We start from the raw sequence: 23388 nt of genomic DNA on the forward strand, positions 1-23388 counted from the left end.
AGCCTGGAGGATCTGTCTAACACCACGACTGCTTCAACTCCACCATTGGCATTATACAGCAGTCAACATTGGCAAAAAGAAGCACTCCACAGCCAGCCATTGGAAAGGAGACAAGGTTCAAACTGTAGCCTCCAATCAGTCAAACCAACCGTAACTGAGGCAATGAAATACAGAGGCCCTCGCCAGCTGAATTGTCCGGCACCATCTTCATATCTGCAGCCACAGGCAGAGATTTTGCTTCCAGTTGAACCCACATGAGTGGGTTATGGATGAGAATGGGCTAGTAATGGCATCCCAGCTCACATGTCACTCTACCCAGCTCCATACATGCCGGAGCTCAACTCTGAACCTGTGTCAGGTGTGTGTTTTACCTTCTAATGACAAATGGGGAAAAACACTTGGCTCTGTCAGAAACACCAGGTGAATTGGAAAGCCTAAGACAGGACAATGATTCTCTGTGGGCAGAAGATCAGAGACTTCTGAACCAATTGAACTGTTGGGCCAAGTCAGGAACATGTCCCCTGAGTAACAAACTAGGTAAGGAATTATCTGTTCCATGCTGCACACCACAAATCAATGGCTTCCATTACTGTGCATGATTTGCTGTATTCCTGCAAGTAATGATACATTGTTTGGGTTACTTAAGAACTGTATTGTGAACTTGGAATTGGCTATAAGCCTGAGCCTAGGAGAGATGTCGAAAGTGAACATCATAAAAATGTATTAGGATCCTCCAAACCTTCTGAATTTATAGCCCTGGGATTCCTCCAGATAATAAAAGGAAGATTTTCTCTTTCCATTAGTTGTCACTCCTCAAAAGGTGCAATTTTTGTGGGACATTGTTGATTTCTTGGAAGACAATGTTGACACTGGGAGCAAGACTGAAAATGAAAACTTGGTGAATATTTTTAGAGCCTCCTCCTCTCCTTGTGATGTAAACTCAGGTTTCACTGAGAGGTTACAACATGACCTTGTATTACATAACAGGCCAAACACCTATAAGATGATGTCATCATCCTTGACTCCTCTCCCATCAACATGCTCACAGAGCAATGGAATTGGAAAGAAAGGGGCCTAACAATGCCAATGGTGACCTGTCTCCTGTTTCAGCAAATTCATGAGAACAATTTCACTTCAGAGTAGGCCAATGTTACACATGACAGATAGCAGTGCTGAAAGTCTTGGTTTCTTCTGACACCTTTTCCCTGTTGAGACAACGAGATCCCTGGAACTAACTGTCTTAAATGGAGAAATGGCTTTGATGGGGTGTTATGATGTGGCAGATGATGTGTGCTAGGTGGATCAAATCCAAAAGGGAAACTTGATCACATGGTCACAACTGTTTTGCAATTTGTATTTTATTTCAAGATGCTTGCCCTGAATTCAGGAGTAATAAGACCACCACAACTACCACAGAAGTTTTTAGAAAACTAAATTAAACATTTATTAACAAAAGAAAAGATTTCAAGATAGACATAGGTCTACAAATTACTACTATAATAACTCCTAAAATCCCTAATTAATCTGGCTTCCAATGCACCTCCGTTAAGGCAACAGTAAAAACAAATAGATTTAAACAGACACAGGCAAAGCACACAATACCCTGGACAATGATATTCAAAGTGAATTTTCTCAACTTTGGTTCCTGTGGACAGCAAATTAATACACAGAAGCTGGAGGCTTTTTACACTTGTTAGATCTTTGAATGCTTTCTCCTCTGACACACAGCCTCATCTCTGTTATACATGTTACTCCCTTTTTAATGCAAATTCCATTGTTCCGATATGTCTTTGGAACCATACCTTTCTCACAATATAAATCTCTTCATAGTACTAATTTTATCAGTAACCTTTGGGAAAAATAAACAAACTGTTTAGCTTAGCTTCTTCTGGCTAGGTGTATCATCCTACCATCTCTTTGAAATTTAAACTAACCTAATTTAGCTATAAATGCAAATTTTCCTTCGACCTCACATTCTAAAACTTCAGCCATGTTTACATATTTAGCATTTCAAACCCAGCTTCTTGTTGATGACTCAAAGCCTCCAGACCAGCTGTCTCCAATTCAATTAAATCCCACACACACAGATAAACTATCCAAGCCCCACTATTAACCTACCTTTCCAATAAATCACAATTATATTATGAGAATTATTATATTTCCATGACAGGGGTGAAAACTTTGTTTCCAAATTGAGATGGAAGTGAGTTAAACTATTGATAGTTAAAAGGGAGAAAAATGAATGGTAGGCAGGCAGACAATCTGACCCATTAAAAGACACAGGGAACATGTCAGAAGGACCCAGATGAATCCTGCTTGACCACTCTGAGGCAAGGTGACATGCCGAAGAGCTTTGTCTTGATTCTTTGAGGTTTATGGCTGCCAAAGAATGGATGGTGATTCCCCAGCCTGGGCATTTGAATGGAAAAATTGAAACAATTATGCTTACACTTGTTATTTATGACGCTTGGTAGATGTTCAATGTAGACAACATTTCCCATTATTGGAACAATTTTCCTTTTTCAAACAGGCCACCAATTCCCTGCAAATCTGATGTACATGCATGCTGAAATTGCATATATGCAACAGGACATACAAGATACCATCATGAGTCAAGAATGGGATCAGGAAAGGAGATTTGACGCAAGTGCAATTCATGGAGCAAATTACAAGATATGGGGCACCACTTTCCCAGATTTGCACTAAGTGCGGTAGTGGGCAGGTAAAATGACATTTTAACCACTGGCCACAATGGTGGGTTTTCACGCCGTATTGTCCCAAGCCCGCCTCACTATTTAAGCATTCCTGGGAAACATATGACTTCCATGGTGGATGGGCTCTCATTCGCCCTCCCGCCATCAACCTGCTGTTGCATCACACAAGCCACCATGTTTAAAAGGTAGCCGCCAGCACACCGCTTATCACTACCAGCTCACCACCGCTGCCCGGGGACATGGCCAGAAAAGGGAAAAAGACCGCAGCCCCCTGGTTTAATGACAGATTCCTCAAGCAACCTCTGGATGCAGTGGAGGCCCGTCAGGATGTCCTGTACCCCCGCTCTGGCCACAGAAAGGGCATAAATGTGACCAATCTGGCTTGGGAGGCAGTGGCAGTGGTGGTCAATGTCAATGCCCTTCAGAAGTGGACAGCCACCCAGTGCTGCAAGAGGATGAGTGATCTCCTCCGTTCTGCCAGGGTAAGTCACCCTTTTCATCACTCTCCACTCACACACTCACAAACCCATCACACATCCACAGGGCCCTCACTCACTGCCAGTCCAAGGGACATCACCATTCACTCTCTCACACTCACCATCATTGTCCTCATCCCATCCATGATACCACTCACTCACACAGGCCATCTATCATCTGGCCCGGCAGATGTCCTGATTATACTTTCTCCATCTCTTTTCATGCAGGACAAGCTGGCACACAACAAGAGGGAGAGGTTTCAGGCCAGTGGCAGAATGCCCATGGACTTTGAAAACAGAGTCATCCAGCTGACTGGCGATGACCTGGACTGGTCCTGTGCGGACGGATAGGTCGGTGCTGCTCTACCAAGTGAGGATCCAGCAGTGCAACATCCATCAGACAACCATGCTGTGAGTGACATGTCCTCTTTCACAGGCCACTGCCATGCACTAATTATTTCCCCTTGCTTTCGCGTCTGCCAAACAGCCAACAGAATCCATGACCTAGGGCCTCCAATCAAGTCCTGAGGAAACCTCTGAAGAGGAATCTGAAGGCACCCTCCTCAAAGTCCTGTCACAGCGCTCACTCACACCCTCCACCAGCAGAGACACACACCTCCATCTCCTCCTCAGCCACCTCGTCTCCCCATTGCAGTGCCAGGTTGTAAAGGGCACAGCAGACAATGACGATGTGTGACACCCTCTGTGGATGATATCGCAGGGCTCCATCGGACCGGTCCAGGCACTGGAACCACATCTTCAGCATCCCGGTGATCTGCTCCACCAAGTTGCGAGCTGCTGCATGAGCTTCATTTATACGGTCGCTCTGCTGCAGTCTGAGGCTGCCACCAGGAGCCATCCCTGCAGTGTCTGTGGACCCTGGAAGGCTGCAGGGATCTGTGAGCGACTCAAGATGCAGGCATCATGCACAGTCCCTGGAAACTGTGCACACACCTGCAGGGATGTGCTTCTGGTGGTCACATACCAGCTGCACGTTCAGTGTTGTGATTGATGTAGTCCAACGTGTGTAGCAATGGAGGCCTGAGTGCCACATGAGTGCAGCCGATCGCACCCTGGACCTGTGGGAATCCTGAGGATCAGAGTGAATCCAATTTGAAGATGGCATCTGGGACCTCATGGATGCATTTGTGTATGATGGCTTTTGAAATCCCACAGAGGTCACCTGTGGAGCCTTGAAAGGAGCCACTGGCATAGAAATTGAGTGCCACAGTCACTTTCACAGCCACTGGCAGTGGATGCCCTCTATGTCCTCTTGGCGCCAAGTCCTGCAGTAAGTGGCAGATGTGAGCGACCAGGTCCCTAGACGTGCGCAGTCATCGGCGACACTGGCTCTCAGTCATCTGCAGGAATGACAGGCGGTGTCTATAGACCCTGGGTGTTGCCGACTAGCCACAGCTCACTGTCACTCTTGGTCAGTGTGTGTGGGAGCCCCAGCAGCCGCTCCTTCCTGAGGTTACTGCTCCTGCCTTTGCGCAGCCAAGAGCCTCAGTCACTCTCTCCTCTGTCTTATTCGCTCTCTGTAGGCCATCAGGCATACAGCTAGGTCACCAGGATTCATGATCCTGACATGGTCCTCCTGCAGCATGATAGAGGGAGAGAGAGAGAGAGACGTGGTTAGCACTTAGCACCTTTCCTGGCCCTACGTGATCGCCCCTTAACGCTTCCTGGAGAGTGCTGGCCACCCCTCGGATGGCCAGAGATATGTACGCTGCATGGCTGCCCTGTCAACCTGTGACATTGGGGAGACTGGTCCAAACTGGGTTGCTGAGATTGCAAGGGACTGTGCGCACCTCCAGCAGTGACTGCTACATGGCCAGCATTGGTGATGAGACTGTACAAGGTTTGCAGTCCAACTGCTGTGTGGCCCAGTAAAGTGGTCGCAGACTTGCAGCCCATGACGGGGTGGTTGGGGGGTAAGGTCTGGAGGGCTTGGTGCCACATTGGTGCCTCTGCATTGCATGTCTGGGTGCGCAGGCTAGGAGCCCGACCCCAATCATATCACTGTTGCTGCGCCCGAACTGTCTCAGTTGCAGAGGCCTGGTCAGTTTATACAGGCGTCCCTACTGTGTGGTCACTTTCCTCACCTACCCTGCCCTCCACCTCGATTGCTTGTGTGAGGGATCCAAAGCCAGGGCAGCAGTTGCTCCTGGAAGCCACCCCCCTGGAAAACAGCCACTTCCAAGGCAGGGCGGCACTTCACCCAGGCCCCCCTGGCATCCCCGAAGCCTGCAGAGCAACAGGCGACCCTGGCGAGCTGTGGAAAACAATGCCGTTGACTCACCTCAGTTCCCCCAAAGTGAAGGCAGCCAAGTGCATGTCCCCTGTGTGCTGTTGTGAAGCAGGTCGACGTGCTTTCCTCAGATGTGGATGGACGATCTGGCAGGGGTCCAGAGCCTGGTGGGATGGCCTTTTAATGAGATGTGATGTATTACAATGAGCTCCCTAATGATCGTTCTCTGGAAACGCGGCCCACTGCCAGCGTGCTGAGTGGACGATCATGACTTGCCTTCCCGCCGTTGTTAACCAGGTTGTGCCATATTGTCCGTACCCACCGCCTAGCACGCCTGTTGCCAGTGGGCACAGAAAATTCCACCCATGGTCTAGTGACAGAACCCTTCAGTTAATTCTCTTTGGCAGCTGCACACTTTTCAGGCCATCTGTACTGTCAGATACTCGAATGGACTCCTTAACTTTCAGATCCATGACCAGGAGAAGGTGGAACTGTTGCCATCAGTAGATGCCTTTGTCACCCCAGAGCAATTGGAGTCCCTGAAGAATGTGGAAAAGTGGAATCTGGCCTTAAATTTGGCGCCTAATGCACACACTGTTCCCAAGGGGCTTCCTGGCAAAGCCATGCTGCAAGGGCATAGCTTCAATAACAGATGGAAGGAAGCCTTTACACCTAAAGGCTGTTAACTGTGAGTGCTTACATGAACCTATAATCAGGCATATAAAATCAACTGCATGTATTATAAAGTAGAGCATTCTCAGGGAAGTCCTGTAGCTAGGTGAAAAAAATAAACACACCTAGTTTCATTCAGAGGTGAACTCTAACCACTTGTGAATTTACCAAGTAATTACATGTGTTATCCTCCCAGGATTCAGGAGACAACACCATAGAATGAGGATGGAGTGCCATTGATGGCCGAGGCAGAGCTCAACTGCACCATCAACAGCTGCTTCATAAATGCAACATGGCCATCCAGGAAGCAGGGCAAAATAGGGACAATGGGGAATTGATGCCCATTGCTGTGGTGTAATTTTTCTGGGCAGAATGAAAATATTAATGCATCCAGATTTCATTTGATTATTTTCCTTGTTTCTCAATGCATTGGGTCGCTGATTGAAAAATATTTCAAGAAGTAAACTAGAAACCCCTTTGACCGCATATTCCTTTTGCTCATGGTAAATGTATCAAATTGGAGGTCTGGTCAGAATTATTGGAAGTACTTCTTGCCAGTCTTGAAATTTGTTCGCATGATGGATAATCAGATTTGACAGTAAATGCCGTTTTGAGGACTGCAAGGGCAGGATTTTACGCTCTGCTTGCGGGCACAGGCCCAACACGCCTGAGTGTGAAATAAAGTGTGTCGACATTGGCCGAGCGTGCCGACATCGACGCACGGTCTCGCGGTAGTTGGCGTGCCGGAGCTGGCAGCACACCCACTGACAATTAAAAGGCCTATTAATGCCACTAAGTTAACAATTGTCCTGAACTTTTCACCGCCTGTTCAAACCGAATGGTTGACGGGCAGGTGAAAAGGCCAAGCGGCCTTTGCATTTTTTTTAAGAGACCTCATCCATGGGCGGGATGAGGTTTCCTAAAGCAAATAAAAAATAAAATAAAAATTTTACACTTGAATTAAAAACACGTACCTGCTCATGTGACAGTCACATGAGGGGACATATTTTATGACATTTTTATTTTGTTCATTCGTTTATTTCAAAAGCGCTTCATCTCCCTGAGGCACGGAGCTGCCTCAGGGAGATTGAAGCACTCTTTCGCACGCAGGTGTGAACTGCGCGCTAGGCCCGCTTACACTCCTCCACCCCCCCCCCGCCCGCACAGCGCAGTGCTTAATTGGCCTACCCGCGTAAAATCATGGTGCAGTGCTGCCTGCCCCCGCCAAGCACCCCTGCCAAGGGCGGGATCCTGCCCCAGGTGTTTCATCAGTGTCCAGGGTGCATGTGAACAATTCTGGGTATGCACTTGATCACACGTCTCAAATGGCAAACTTCATGTTTGAGGTCTGTTTATAGCTCCAGATATCTTCATGATTGTTTTTGATGCTTCGTGATCACTTCTGTCCAGTGACAGGTTTTCGAATGCTTTTGATCACTAATGATCGCTTCCACAAATTTAACAAGCTGTGATGGCTTTTGAATGCTTTGACTCTTGTTAAAAGATGGTAATTGAGCGCTTGCTTAAATTATCACGGCTGTTTCTGTGGTCAAAGCTCATTCCAAATTATGCATTTTTGATGTCAAATGATGTACTGATTATTTTGAAACAGAAATCAATATCAAAACTTTCTGGTAGAAAATCCTGCTGAAATCATCATAGAATAATTCTTTGACCTCTCCTAGTATGTGTCATTGTTGATGTATCAGTGCTAATGAGTGTATATAATGGTTTCTTAGCGAAGCTTCTTAGCAAAACTTATTCGAAGTACTCAGTGAGCACGACTGCCAGCACAGTAGGGACAAATGGTATGTTTCTGTACAGTAGACTCCAAGTCATGCTATTATAATAACTTTGACAGTACTCAACAAGCAACAATTAAAGTAATTTAGATCTGTGCAGAATCCCTTATTTTATTGATGTGCACGACAGAATGTGTGATTTGGCTGATTGCTGGATCCGCTGGCGTCCGGTTACAATCACCTGTCAAAATTCTCTGAATGTGGCTCTTGAGATCTCATTTCTCTATCAATGGTGAATCTATTATAAATAAATGGCCTTGATATTTTGAGATTAAAACAAATTATGCCAAAATTGCAATACTTGGTTCACCCTATAGGAAAGACACAAATTTACGATTCAAAATAGTGCATCACCAGCTACACCATTAAAAAAAACTGCATTTTAAAGTGACATTACTTTCACAGAAAAACATGGCAATAATTTAATTGTTTACATGGGAGACAACACACAGGAGTTATGTCATGACAACATGGTGTATAGGTGAAGCAGTAATATATTATGATGTAATTTACATCACTGTCTGTTGTGTTGATTGGCAAATCATTTTTTTCCTTCAAACACTTTTTCATAAATGCAATACTGCCTTAAAAACTACAGAAAGGGAATTTTGAAGTGATTTTGTGAAACAGTTTTAATTGCATAATCATATGCTTTGAATTTTTAACAAAGGTTTGCAGATTAACATCATGTTCAATTTGTCTGAGAAACATTTGAGGGATTATGGGATATGAAAGAAAACCCTCTAAATTTGCTACAATGAATTCAATAAAAATTACTAATCAAGCCTTGCCCATGAAGACATCAGCAGTAAATTCACTCAGGTCAAATGTGCCATAAAACGGACTTAGAAGAGGTCAGCAATAATTATTAATTTTAACACAAAACCTAGCCCCCCCACAAAATGATGCACAAGAAAACAAAAATAGCCACAGAAATTAAGCAAAGTTTCCCAAATCTGATGGGCCTAATGCTGGTACATGAACATGGTAGGAAACACCAACATTTTTGTTTTGGAATATCTGTCCCTGTTATATGATAATGAGGCACTCTTTAGAAAGGTAAATGAGTTGTTGGGAGTAATTTTAGCTTTTACCAATAGCGTAAAATAGATGATATTGGAGGGGAAGCCTGTTATATAAACTGTTCAATCTTTTCCTCTGTTAACTTGATGGAAAAGATAGTTTTGCATGGTGTATAATGAGCGACCATATCACCTATTTCACATCACTGGCAAAAGTTAAAAGGAGCGTTAGCAGCTAAGAATGTCTTGCTTTTCCCTTTGTAATTGATAAAATAAGGCCTGTATGTTAGAAAGTCTTCTGTTCTATCAGTAGAAGCCTATCTTATATTGTTGTGGCACAAGTCATGACTTATTTTTGCAGGATATAGGTCAAGGGGAATCATCAACCGTGGTTTTAATTGAGAATCACTGATAACATTTAAGGAATGCTGTTTCAGGGAAGTTGCCTCATTTTGTTGAATGTATCAATTCACATAAACACAGACCTGGCCACGTAATGGCCAATCTCAGCTGCCACTTTTCTTAGAAGTCCTGAAGATAACAACTCGGTCAAAATGAATGGAACATGGCTGAAGCCCCAGAAATGAAAAAGTCCACGATTAATCATTTCGTATACATCACAGACTAACTACGAGTTTTCTAAGACAAACTTATATTGACTCTAGAACATATATGCATTCTGAGGAATTGCATGTGTTATCTCTATGTCACAGCAAAGCCATTAAAGTGTAACCGTTTTTTGCGATTGTTGCCGTTTAGGATGGGTACTGATCCATGTGCAGAATAACACTTAATTAGATTAAGAGCATGGGCAGGATTTTCCCTTTGTCGGGCGGCTGGGCCCGTGAGCGGCTGCAAAATGGACCGCCACTTGCGATCAGGCCCTGACCACGATTTTACACTGGCTGGCCAATTCATGGCCAGCCTGTGCGAAAGGCATGCTAAAAGGCTTAGTGCTGCCGGGGTCGGGGTGGGAGGAGGGCGAGTGTGGGAGTCTGCGCAGGCGCAGGGGGAGCGCGCTCTGACAGCTTCCAGAGGGTACAGAGCTACCTCAGGGAGCTGAAGGTTTGGACAAAGGAAAATGAAGATTTAATAAATGATATAAACATGTCCCCACTTGTGACTCAGTCAGGTGAAGAGGGACATGTTTAAGATGAAGTGGAAAAGTTCTTTTTCACTTACTGTTGGAAACCTCATTCCGCCCATGGGTGAGGTTTCATACAAAATGCAAAGGCCGCCTTGCCTATTCGCCCGCCCACCAACCGCACGGTTGAGTGGGCAGTGAAAAATACGACTTAATTGCTTGCTTAAGGGCCTTTTGATTGTCGGCAGGCACGCTGCCCACTCTCGTGCGTGCCCACTGACCGAAAGGTTGTGGGAGTGCATGATGAGGATAGGACGCTCCACTACATCATCGCCTGTGATTTAACACCCGATCAGGTTGGGTGCGCGTCCACCCGATGAACGTAAAATCCCGCCCCTTGTTATAGTTTAGCTGTTAACGTGAATGAGTCATATTGAATACTGCCTTGGTGCATGGATCAAGATATGCTGATTATAATAGCTGCTCTGGTTCCCTTCAAAAGCTCAAAGCTTATCTGCTCAGACATAGCCATGCCTCTGCTGCTGTTTAACGAGCCCAAAAATGGTTGACTGTTGGTCTATCGTGTTTTGCAATGTTTTTGACCATTCTTCCATAGAAAGGATTTGAGAAAGTTATAACATTTAAACATTGAGGATTTAGAGGGACACAGGGACAAATCTATCCTTGTTTTCAGTCCAAAATAGATGACCTCACTCTTAACCTTCATTGAAACCCATCTGCTATTGCTCACTCACTTAATCAATTAATATCTCTGTAATTTTATGCTTCTTTCCACATTACGTACTATACTACCAAATTTTGTGTCATCGGAAAGCTTAGATATATGGCTTTCTGTTGTGTTATCTAAGCCATTAATAAATGTAATGGACCAAATCGTAAGGTCCCTGGATCATTGGAGACCAAAGGCAGAATTTTCCCATTGGCATGCGGGGGGCAGGCCCCACACATACACGTATAAAATGATGCTCGGTGATGTCGGGGGAGCATCCTGATGGCACTGCGGCCATCGTGATGTTTTGTTGGGTGGGCACGTGCTGATGTCCGATGCGCGCCCGCCATTACTGAACAGGCCACTTAAGGCCCTTGACTCACCAATCAAGGCCGATTTTTCAGTGCCCATGCAATCTTCGGGTCGGCACATGGGCGCAATGGGCAGCGGGAAGGAGAGATTTGTATAAACCCCATCCACGAGCGGGATAAGAGGGCTGATCGGGATTGTGAGTGTGCTCTGTCAAGTGTTTATTTTTGAAAAGTTTTTCAAACCTGCCTGTGTGATCTGCAATACTTCAAAATGCATACCAGCTGCTTTTCCTGGCCTCTTAACCTTTAGGTCAGCACTCTGCATTGAGGAATCTCTTCTGGGCCTGCAGTGAAGCCTTCACTTAGCCTGGGAATGGGAGCTGATCTGTTCACTGGAGGCAGCTCCTCTGAGGAGGAAGGGAGGGCTAGAAGGGGGAGGAGGCCAGGAGTGCACATTCAGCCTCCAGGGGAGCCACCTTTGGGAGGAGAGGTGCAGGCACAAGGGGTGCAGGGCCAAGAGATAGTCCAAGGCAGAAGGGGCCACAGAAGACACAATTATCCTGCTGCCAGGGTACAGGCAGCGATGCAGCTACCTCAATATGTCTGAGGTGCTGTGCCGAAGGAGGCTCCGTCTCTCAAGGGAGACTGTCAACTATATCTGTCAGATGATTGGGCCTGAGATCACCGTGAACTGTGTGGGTGGACACCCCATGCCAGTGGCTCTAAAGGTCATGGCTGCCCTTAATTTTTATGCTTCTGGCTCCTTTCAGGGGTCAGTGGGTGATCTTTGCGGTGTCTCCCAATCAGCTGTCCACACTTGTGACAAGCAGGTTTCAGACGCTCTGTTCAGGTGGGCATTGACCTTCATCCACTTCCACTGGGACAGGCAAGCCAGACACAGTGATCCACAGGCTTCACGGCCATTGCTGACTTCCCCCATGTCCAGGGTGCTATAGACTGTACACATGTGGCTATCAAGGCGCCAGCAGGTGAGCCCGGTGCCTTCGTCAACAGGAAGGGCTTCCACTCCATGAACGTGCAGATAGTGTGTGACCACAGGATGCTGATTCTACAAGTCTGTGCAAGGTACCCAGGCAGCTCCCACGACACCTACATCCTCAGATGCTTCAGTGCTCCAACCTGGCTGGATGGATGGCTGCTGGATGACAAGGGCTACCCCCTCAGAAGGTGGCTCATGACGTCTCTCTGCCATCCAAGAACAGAAGCTGAGCAGCAGTACAATAGGAGCCAATGCACCACAAGGGCTGTGGTGGAGAGAACGATCAGTCTTCTCAAGATGCGCTTCTGCTGCCTGGACTGCTCAGGGGGCGCACTCCAGCACCCCCAAGATCGAGTCTCAGTAATAGTGGTTGCATACTGTGCTCTCCACAATCTTGCGCTGGAAATGGGGGACACAATGGACGATGAAGACATCAACACAGTGGCTGTGGCTGCACATGATGAGTCCAGCAGTGAGTCGAGGATGAGCACGCACAGGGAAATGCTGAGGGGATGGACGCTGACCTGGGCTTACTGCAGGGAGGCAGGGACACCCGGGAGGCTTTAATCCAACGAACCTTCAGCTAGCACCCCACAGATGGTCCACCAGGATAAGCCTGGGCTGTCGGCTCGATACTCGACACCCAAGTGCAAAACCTGCCAGGTTAGCAAAAATAACCAAGGACCTTGTTAATAAAGCTGATGTCCAAAAAAGTAAACATTACAGTTTTGGAAACCATACACATGCAGAAGAAAAGAGGCATCCTAGGCCATGGGGACATATCTGAATTTAAAGCAACTTATTACAAAAAAGACAATAGTGTTACAAATCAAATAAAATCATAAGGACCTCAACTCGGGCCAACACAAATGCACCAGTGAAAAACCCATGTTGTGCCTAAGGTACCTTATGCTTTCGTTTCTGGGTGCTACATCTTGGTGTTGCCCCATCGCTCGGAGTGGCATCTGAGACAGCCTGCTGACTCTGCTGTCCTGTTGGCCTTGATGACCTTGACAGTCAAGCTCTGGCCCATGGAGCCTGTGCTAGCCTCGCCTGGGAGGGAGCTGCCAGTTCCACAGCTGGCATCTCCCCAGTGTCGCAGCCTCACCGGATGATACGGTCACTGGGAGAGGGGCGGAGGAGCTGCCGCCCTTATCCGGAGCACCCTGAGAGGAGCCCCCAGAGATGACAGGCAGTTGCTGTGCCGATATGAAGTTGCTTCGACCTCCCTGCTCACTGTGGATGGATGGGCACCGAGCTGAGAAACTTGATGCCCAGACCATCTCTCACATTAGCATTGACCAGCTGAGGTCGATGTCGATGTGAGGGCTTTCTGGTCAGAGCGCACCCCCAGGAAGCCCAGCTGGGCCTCCTGGAGTAGGCTCTCCATGAGAGTCACCATTGTCTGCATGGCGCTCGGACACGTGGCTCATTGATTCGGCAATTGGCCGTGTAGACTCCTCCACCATGGAGACCAAGTCAAGCATAGCCTCATGTATCTCCCCCAGATGCTCCCACACACTCGGCTGAATTTCCTGCACCCGCTGTGTTGCGGGTGACTCCAGAGGCACATCATCAGGTACTGACTGAGCATGTGCCTGGTCCCCTGCAGTCCTCCGACTGCTGGCGCCATGGGTGCGCTCTGTCTCTGCCAGCTCCTCCAGTGACTGTGAGGTGCCTTCACCGCTGTGCCCCAGGACACTAGCCGATGTTCTAATTCCCACCGAGGTGCTGGTATATGTGCTGGTGCCTGCCTGGCAGAAATGGTGTGATGCTGGTGAGCTCTGCCGCATTATAAGCATTCTTCTCCTGAAAATGAGAGACGAGCATTGAATGAAAATTGCACATGGACTCTGTTTGCACACGGCCCACCCCAACCAGAGTGGGACATATTAGGGCTCCAGTGCCTCCTCACCCCGCTACTGCCGAACACTCACACAAAGGTGCTAGGCCTGTTCCCAACCTCCCCCCACACCCCCCCTCTTGACCACATGCTGCATATGTCACATTAGGCACCACACGGTATATCCTTCCATAACAAGAAAGCACAAGCACGTGGAGCGCAGAGGGCAGCAGATGGTTCGTTACCACACCACCTTGAAGCTCCTCTCCCAGCATGTCATCACCCTGACTTGGACAGGTCCTGGAGTTCAAACACAGCGCCTAGGTGCAGCTCCTCCAGGTTGCCCCCAACCAGTAATGACTCAGTGTAACATATGCTGCAGGGGCAAAACACCTCAATGATCCAATGCAGTCATTACACTCAGACTTGATGAGGGGGGTAAAGCCTACCTGCTGGGTTGAGTGATCAATGCCAACTTGGTACTCACTCTGCAGAGCACAACAGGTCGTTGAAGCGCTTGCGACACTGGATCCAGGTGCGCTGCACCACATCACCGGAGCTTGCCACATCTGCCACCTCCTTCCAGGCACCTTTCGTCATGTGGGTGGGGCCTCCTCCTCCTCCCATCCTGTGGGACCAGCACCTCCCGCCGTGCTGCCACCTCTTCAATCGCAGCAAGACAGTCATCTGAAAAATGAGTGAAGAAATTCCTCCTCATCTCAGTCCTATATGACCTATCCCTTATTCTGAGACTGTGTCCCCTGGTTCTAGACAACCCCTCCAGCCAGGGGAAACATCCTTCCTGCATCTACCCTTTCGAGCCCTGTAAGAACTTTGTATGCTTAAATGAGATCGCCTCTCATTCTTCAAAATTCCAGAGGTTACAGGCCCATTCTCCTCAATCTGTCCTCATAGGACTATCCCACCATCCCACAGATCAGTCTAGTGAACCTTCATTGCACTCCCTCTGTGGCAAGTATATCGTTCCTGAGATAAGGATTGTAAAATTGTAAACAATACTCCAAATGTGGTTTCACCAAGGCTCTATACAATTTCAGCAAGACTTCTTTACTCCTGTACTCAAATCTTCTTGCAAGGAAGGCCAACATACCATTTGCCTTCCTAATTGCTTGCTGTACCTGCATGTTGGCTTTCAGTGACTCATGAACAAAGGCACTCAGGTTCCTTTGGGCATCAACACTTCCCAATCTCTCACCATTTAAGAAGTACTTTGCATTTGTGTTTTTCCTACCAAAGTGGATAACTTCACATTTTCCCATGCTATGTTCCATCTGCCATGTTCTTGCCCACTCACTTAGCCTGTCTAAATCCCTAGAAGCCTCTTTGGATCCTCCCTACAACTCACATTCCCACCTAGTTTTGTGCCATCAGCAAATTTGAAAATATTACATTTGGTCACTACATCCAAATCATTAATATAGATTGTGAATAGTTGGGCCCAAGCACTGATCCTTGCAGTACCCCACCAGTTACAGCCTGCCAGCTTAATAATGAGCCATTTATTCCTACTCTTTGCTTTCTGTCCATTAACCAATTCTCAATCCATGCCAGTATATTACCCCCAATCCCATATGGTCTAATTTTGTTTACTAACTTCTTGTGTTGGACATTATCAACAGCCTTCCGAAAACCCAAATATACCAAATTCACTGGTTCCCCCTTATCTATTCTGCTAGTCATGTCCTTAAAAAAACTCAACGAGATCATCTCTCATTCCTCTGAACTCCAGTATAGGCCAATTTTACTCAGTGTCTCATCCTAGGACAAAACTCTCATTTTAGTATTCAATCTAGTTAAACGTCACTGTACTGCCTCCAATGCAAGCATATCTTTCCTTAAATATGGAGACCAAAACTGCACACAGTACTCCAGGTGTGGTCTCACCAAAGTCCCGTAGCAAGACTTCTTTATTCTTGTATTCCAATCTCTTTGTAATAAAGTCCAACATAGCAATTGTTTTGCTAATTGCTTACTGTACCTGTGCACTAACTTTCTGTGTTCCTTGTACCAATACACCCAAATTTCTCCAAATATCATTTTGAAGTTTCACATTTTAAAAAATGTATCCTGATTTTCTTTTTTTTTGGAAAAATATACTTTATTCATAAAAGATCTGGAAGAACATACCAAACCATTTCAAAATCACTATCACAAAAGTACAATCAGATTAAACTTTTACAACATGTATCACGAAATGTATCAATACAATAAATGAATATTACAATCATTTGCAGACATTCATTGTGAGCTGTACAGCCCAAGGGCTCTAAACAGTTCCCAACCCCTCGGTGCACTGTGGCAGAAAGGTCTTAGACAGCAACCTTTCCCCATTGCGCCTTTGCGGCAGCTGCCCCAAGCTTTAGTGTGTCCCTCAGCACGTAGTCCTGGACTTTGGAATGTGCCAGTCTGCAACATTCGGTCGGGGGCAACTCTTTGCACTGGAAGACCAACAATTTTCGGGCAGACCAAAGAGCGTCTTTCATCGAGTTGATAATCCTTCAGCTGCAGTTGATGTTTATCTTGGTGTGTGTCCCTGGGAATAGCCCATAGAGCACAGAGTCCTGTGTCACAGAACTGCTCGGGATGAACCTCGACAGAAACCACTGCATCTCTCTCCAGACCTTCTTTGCAAAGGCACAATCTACAAGGAGGTGAACAATGGTCTCGTCCTCACCGCAGCCACCTCGAGGGCAACATGCCGAAGGGGTGAGACTCCTGGCGTGTAGGAAGGATCTGACGGGGAGGGCCTTTCTCACCACCAGCCAAGCTACATCTTGGCACTTGTTGGAAAGTTCTGGCGATGAGGCTTTCTGCCAAATGACTTTGACAGTCTGCTCGGGGAACCATCCCACAGGATCCACCCTCTCCTTTTCCCGCAGGGCCTCTAAGACGTTACGTGCCGACCACTGCCTGATAGACTTGTGGTCAAAGGTGTTTCTCTGCATAAATTTTTCCACGAGGGACAGGTGGTAAGGCATGGTCCAACTACTTGGAGCGTTCTGTGGCAGCGTGGTTAGACCCATCCTTCACAACACCGGGGACAGGTAGAACCTCAGCACGTAGTGACACTTGGTGTTTGTGTACCGAGGGTCTACGCACAGCTTGATGCAGCCACACACAAAAGTGGCCATCAATATGAGGGCAATGTTGGGCACGTTTTTTCCCCCTTTATCTAGAGGCTTGTACATCGCGTCCCTGCGGACACGATCCATTTTCGACCTCCAGGTAAAGCGAAAGATGGCTCGGGTGATCGCCACCACGCAGGAGTGTGGAATGGGCTAGACCTGTGCCACGTACAGCAACAGCGAGAGTGCCTCAAACCTGATGACCAGGTTCTAACAATCAAATAGAATGACCTCACGCATTATGCTGCAGCTGCTACTTTGTAATTTGTCTACATCTCTTTGCATCCTCCTCACAACTTACATTCCCACCTAGCTTTGTATAATTAGGAAACTTAGATACATTACTCCCTGTCTCTTCATCTAAGCCTTTAGTATAGATTGTAAATAGATGAGGGCCCAGCATTGATCCTTGTGGCATTCCACAACCTTTTTAAAATTATTCATTGGATATGGGCATCATTGGCTAGGCCAGCATTTACTGCCCATCCCTAACTGCCCTTGTTCAGAAGGCACTTAAGAGTCAACCACATTGCTGTGCGTCTGGAGTCGCATGTAGGCCAGACCAGATCAGCACAGCAGATTTCCTTCCCATTTATGAACAAGATGGGTTTTTACAACAATTGACAATGGTTTCATGGTCATCATTAGACTTTTTAATTCCAGATTTTTATTGAATTCAATTCCACTGCCTGCTATGATGGGGTTCAAACCCAGGTTCCCAGGGCATTACCCTGGGTCTCTGGATTACTAGTACACCGACAATACCACTATGCCATTGCCTTGAAAGTGCCCTGTTTATCCATACTCTCTGCTTCGTCTTCATTACCAATCTGCTATCCATGCTAAAAATCCTCAACTCCATGAGCCATTATCTTGCATACTAACTTTTTGCGAAGCCCCCATATCAAATGCCTTTTGGAAATCCAGCTATACTACATCTACTACCTCTTTAACTACCCTACTAGGTATAGCCTCAAAAAACTCTAATACATTTGTCAAACATGATTTCTCTTTCATAGAACAATTTGGCTTTGTCTGATCATATTATGATTTTCTAAGTGCTTTGATAAGACTTCCATAATAATAGGTTCCAGCCTTTTCTGATGACTGATGTCAGGCTAACTGGCCTGTAGTTCCCTGTTTTCTCTCTCCCTACTTTCTTGAATAACGGTGTTGTATTTGTTAACTTCCAATCTACTGGGACTGTTCTAGAATCTCAGGAATTTTGGAAAATCACAACCAGTGCACTCACTATCTCTGCAGCTATCTTTTTTTTGACCCTAGTATGTAGGCCACTGGGGATTTGTTGGCTTTTAGTCCATTAAGTTTCTTCAATACTTTTTCTCACTCTAATTAGTCTTTTGGTTACCCTCTGTTTTTGGTATATAGTTTATGTCTTCTACTGCGATTACAGATACAAAATAGTTGTTCAATGCCTCTGCCATTTCTTGATCCCCACCATAATTTTTCCTGTCTCTGCCTCTAAGGAACCAACACCTATTTTAGCTATTCTCTTCTTTTTTTGTATACTCGTAAAAGCTCTTACAATCTGTTTTTAAAATCCTGTCTAGTTTACTTTCATATTCAACTATTTTCCATTTTTATCAAATTTTTGGTGGACCTTTGTAGTTCCCCAAAACACCTCCAATTGTCAAGCTTCCTGCTATTCTCTGCAATACCAAGAGGCTTTTTCTTTAATCTAATACTATCCTTAACTTCGGACCAATGAGGGAGACAGAGAGGTAGGGTTGGATGATTATCAATGCACTATGTGAAAGCCGACTAATTTTTCAAGATGATATTACCAAGGGACAGCATATAAATGATAAATCGGAAGAAACCAAGGATGGGCCATGAGGTGACCATGTGGGACCATGTGAGATTCCCCAGAGGTGAACATGCTGGGAGAGGAGAAATCATTGTCAGCAATTTAATCCATGCATTGAGACATTTGGAAGTGGAACTAAGAAAAGCGAGTGCCAAGCAAACAGGATAGAGGAGGAGGTTGGATGTTGAAAGCATAGTTGATAGTGAATTAGGATCATTAATACTGCGATTGTACAGTATGGAAATTATTGGAGATAAGATCAGATGAGCTTAGATGAAGTCATTGGGCAATGTGAAGTTGTTCAGTGCAGAGACTGAAATTTGATAGGAGGGAGGTGACTTTGGTGAACAAGCTGTCTGTGCCCTGGGTGGCGATAGTGAGGGGTGGGATGGGGCAGGGAGGTGGGGGTCAAGTGATGAGGAAGATCTTAAAGGGAAGAGTGGCATATGGTGAGGTGATCAAACACAAAGAAGGAGTTGGAGGATAGTGGAATACGTTGAGCTGGGATCCAGAACTGCTGTAACTGTGGTGATTTGGGAGGAAGTTGGATGAACCAGCCTTGAGTTTATCTAAAGCAACAATTTCTTACTCTAATTCCATCAAGCAATGAGTTCCACATTCAATTCCTCCAATCTGTTATCAACCATTGAAATTTAACCCGACTATTTAAAAACTTTAAAAAAGTACAAGGAATTTGCCACCTATGTGATTTTAATTACAATTTGATTTGATTTTAATTTGTCCTGATATTCTTTTAGATTGTGGTTATTGCCTAGCTACAATACCATGTCAGTAACCTATTTCCATTATTTTTAAATGTATTTCCATCCATTGTTTTATTTCTACCTTTTAGCCTATTTTGATCCATTCCCCCCCACCCCACCCCCACTAGGGCTATCTGTACCTTGCTCGTCCTGCTTTCTATCCTTAATGTCACCTATTAGCACATTCCTTAGATAATATCACCACCTTCAACACCTCTTTGTCCTTTTGCCTATGACATCTTTTGGCTATCTCCGCTTATCACTGGCCCTCTATCCAGCTCTATCTGTCCCACCCACCCCCCACCTTAAACCAGCTTATATTTCACCTCTTTTCTATTTTTCCTTAGTTCTGTTGAAGAGTCATACGGACTCGAAACGTTAACTGTGTTCCTCTCCACAGATGCTGCCAGACCTGCTGAGTTTTTCCAGGTATTTTTGTTTTTGTTTTGGATTTCCAGCATCTGCAGTTTTTTGCTTTTATCTCAGTAACTGTAGTATATATTTCTCCCTGGTATTCCCTGATTCATACCTGTTGTTTGGGAAGTTGGCATGAGAAGCCAGAAGAAAACTCAGGTTGTGTGTTATTACTTATGCTAGTAGAGTTCCACTCCTGACTGGCAAAAGTAGAATGTCAGGAGAATGCAGACAGGAGAATTTAGAACTTAGCACAACTTTATTTGGTTCTCACGAGGTCCAGAAGACTCCTTGAACACATCCTAATCTTGGCTTTAATACTGCACCAGAATTATATTTCATAAGAAGTTTCCCTTTGGCAGTTCCACAGTGCTGAACACTTTCGAGTAGGGTTGAAATATGACTCCGAACTGCACTGTCACTTTTGAATTACGATCACGTAGAAGCTATTTCTCGGGAATGGAAAAGTGACAGTGTATCTGCACCCTGAGAGGTGAGAAAATGATTAAAAGGTGTAAAAGTATATTTCACAGGGAAGGCAGCATACTCATTCAATGTTAATTGCGTTCAGCAATTGGCTCAGCAAAACAGAAGTACTTCTATGTAGGCAAGTGCGAGGTGGTACTGGTACTTAAGGACATAAGAATTAGGAGCAGGAGTAGGCTATGTGGCCCCTCAAGCCTGCTCCGCCATTCAATAAGATCATGGCTGATCTGATTGTGACCTTAACTCCACTCCACTTTGCTACCTGCCCCCCATAACCCTTGGCTCCCTTGTCAATCAAAGATCTGTCTAACTCAGTCTTGAATATTCCATGACACGGACAGCACTGCTCAGTGGGGTAGAGAACTCCAAACATTATCCACCCTCTTAAAGAAGAAATTACTTGTCATCTTAATCTAAATGGGTGACACCCAATATTGAAACTCTGTCCCCTAGTTCTAGATTCCCCCACGAGAGCAAATATCCTCTCAGCATCCATCCTGTCATAAGAACATAAGAAATAGGAACAGGAGTAGACCATTCAGCCCCTTGAGCCTGCTCCGCCATTCAATAAGACCATGGCTGATCTTCTTGTGTTTCAATTTCCACATTCCCATCTAACCCCAATAACATTTGATTCCCTTGTCTAACAAAAATCTATCTACCTCCGCCTTAAAAATATTCAATGACCCCACCTCCACCACCTTCTGAGGCAAAGAATTCCAAAGTTGCACAATCCTCTGAGAGAAAAAAATTCTTCTCATTTCTGTCCTAAAAGGGTGACCCCTAATTGTAAAACTGTGCCCCCCTAGTTCTGGACTCATCCATAAGAGGAAACATCCTTTTGATGTCCACCTTGTCAAGGCCATTCAGGATCTTGTATACTTCAATCAAATCACCCCTCACTCTTCTAAACTCCAGTGGAAACAAGCCCAGTCCGTCTAACCTTTCCTCATAAGACAACCCACTCATTCCAGGTATCAATCTAGTAAACCGCCTTTGAACCACCTCCAATGGATTTACATCCTTCCTTAAATAAGGAGACCAAAATTGCACAAAATATTCAAGTCATGGTCTCACCAATGCCCTGATTAACTGAAGCATAACATCCTTACTTTTATGTTTAATCCCTCTCGTAATAAAGGATAGCGTTCCATTAGCTTTCTTAATTACTTGCTGCACCTGCATACTAACTTTTTGTGACCCATGTACTAGAATATCTAGATCCCTCTGCATCTCAGAATTATGCAGCTGTTCTTCATTTAAGTAATACTCTGCTTTTTTTGTTCTTCCTGCCAAAGTGAACAACTTCACATTTTCCCACATTAAACTCCATTTGCCAGATCTTTACTCACTCAACCTATCTATATCCATCTGCAACCTCCTCATATCCTCTTCACAACATACTTTCCCAGCTATCTATGTGTCATCTGCAAATTTAGCTACCATGCCTTCACTCCCCTCATCTAAGCCATTGATGTATATCGTAAGAAGTTGAAGCCCAGTACAGACTCCTGTGGTATGCCACTTATCACATCCTGCCAATCAGAAAAAGACCCATTTATACATACTCTCTGCTTTCTGCCAGCCAGCCAATCTTCTGTCCTTGCTAATATGTTACCCACTACACCATGTGCTTTAATTTTCCGTAATAATCTTTGATGTGGCACCTTATTAAACGCCTTCTGGAAATCCAAGTATAGTATGTCTACAGGCTCCCCTTTATCCACTGCGCACGTTACTTCCTCCAAAAACCTCCAATAAATTGGCTAAACATGATTTTTCTTTCACAAAACCATGCTGACTCTTCCTAATTGCCTTGAGCTCTTCTAAATGCCAAGCTATAACCTCCTTAATGATTGATTCTAATAACTTTCCCATGACAGATGTCAAGCTATAGTTTCCTGTTTTCTGCCTCTCTTCCTTCTTGAATAGAAGGGTTGTATTTGCTATTTTCCAATCTGATGGAACCTTTCCAGGATCTAGCGAATTTTGGAAAATTAACACCAGTGCATTGACTGCCTTACTAACCACCTCTTTTAAGACTCTAGGATGTAACCCATCAGTACCTGGAGACTTGCCAGCCTGCATCTCCATCAATTTACTCAGTACCATTTCCCTAATGATTTAAATTCCACCAAGTTCCTTTCTCCTGTTCACCTCTTGATTTGTAGCTATTATTGGGATGTTTTTTGTATCCTCTATAGTGAACACAGAAGCAAAATATTTGTTCATTTCTTCCGCCATTTCCTTATTATCTACTATTAACTCCCCACTGTCACTCTCTAGAGGACCAACACTCACTTTACATACTCTTTTCCTTTTTAAGTACCTGTGGAAACGCTTGCTATCTGTTTTCACATTTCTTCACATGAGCTTCCTCTCATACTCTAATTTCTTTCTCCTGATTAATCTTTTAGTTATTCCCTGCCACTCTTTATATTCTGTCCAATCATCTGTCCTACCACTTATCTTTGCGGAGTTGTATGCTTTTTTCCTAAGTTTGATGCTTTCCTTAACATCTCTAGTTAACCACGGATGGTGGGTCCTCCCCTTAGAAGTTTTTTGTATGGCAGGAATGTCATACTCTGAAATATCCCCTTAAATGCCTGCCACTGCTTCTCTGTTGATCTATCTTCTAGCTTAGTTTCCCAGTTCACTTCAGCTCACTCAGCTTCCATCCCCACATAGTTGCTCTTATTTAAATTTAAGATACTGTCTTAGATCCACTCTTCTCCTTTTCAAACTGGATGTAAAATTCAATCATATTGTGGTTGCTGCTACCTAGGGGTGCCTTTACTCTGAGGTCATTAATTAATCCTGTCACATTACACAATATCAAACCTAA

Source organism: Carcharodon carcharias, chromosome 5 (genome assembly GCF_017639515.1).
Source record: "Carcharodon carcharias isolate sCarCar2 chromosome 5, sCarCar2.pri, whole genome shotgun sequence".
In the NCBI taxonomy this organism is placed as follows: Eukaryota; Metazoa; Chordata; class Chondrichthyes; order Lamniformes; family Lamnidae; genus Carcharodon; species Carcharodon carcharias.